Source organism: Octopus bimaculoides, chromosome 18, assembly GCF_001194135.2.
Source record: "Octopus bimaculoides isolate UCB-OBI-ISO-001 chromosome 18, ASM119413v2, whole genome shotgun sequence".
In the NCBI taxonomy this organism is placed as follows: domain Eukaryota; kingdom Metazoa; phylum Mollusca; class Cephalopoda; order Octopoda; family Octopodidae; genus Octopus; species Octopus bimaculoides.
Genome location: NC_068998.1, coordinates 23908921 through 23909549, shown reverse-complemented (window position 1 = coordinate 23909549; position 629 = coordinate 23908921).

Here is a 629-nt window from a genome sequence, read left to right as displayed (position 1 = left end):
TATATATATATATATATATATATATATATATATATATGTCTGTATGTATGTTTGTATGTATGTATTGTCGTCATTGGCTTTATCATGTATCCGAGTATTTATTTTCACCTTTGCCGAACGTTTCCTTTATGGTGTTGCCGTTGATGAATCCGTGGACTAATTCTTGCATAGAAGAGTCAATCGATTTGACTGTATGGCAATTCGGTGGAAAACGAGGTTTATTTTGTTGAGCCTTTCTCCCTTGTCATTTGATTCCATCCATTTCTCTTCTTGTGGCTTCGCAGTTTTTAGTTCCGATGGTAATGGAACGCCGCCACTTGGTACGGTCTCAGGCTTGTGTTTCAAACAAGTTAGGCTCAAATCTAATGGCTTTTATTGTTGCTTTGAGTTGGTCCTTGTATTTTCGGAGCGGACAACTCCGTAGTCTTCTTCCCGAAGTGACTAAATAAGACTTGGCCTGGGTACCTTGACTCTTCCATTCTTATTACATGTCCTGACCATCGGAGATGATGCTTCTTGCTCAACGATTCCATACTTCGACTGCTGTCTTTTACCAGGACTTTGTTGCTTGTCATATAGTGTTCACATCTGATGCTCAAGATCGAAAGAAACTTTTGGTTTCAGCGTTA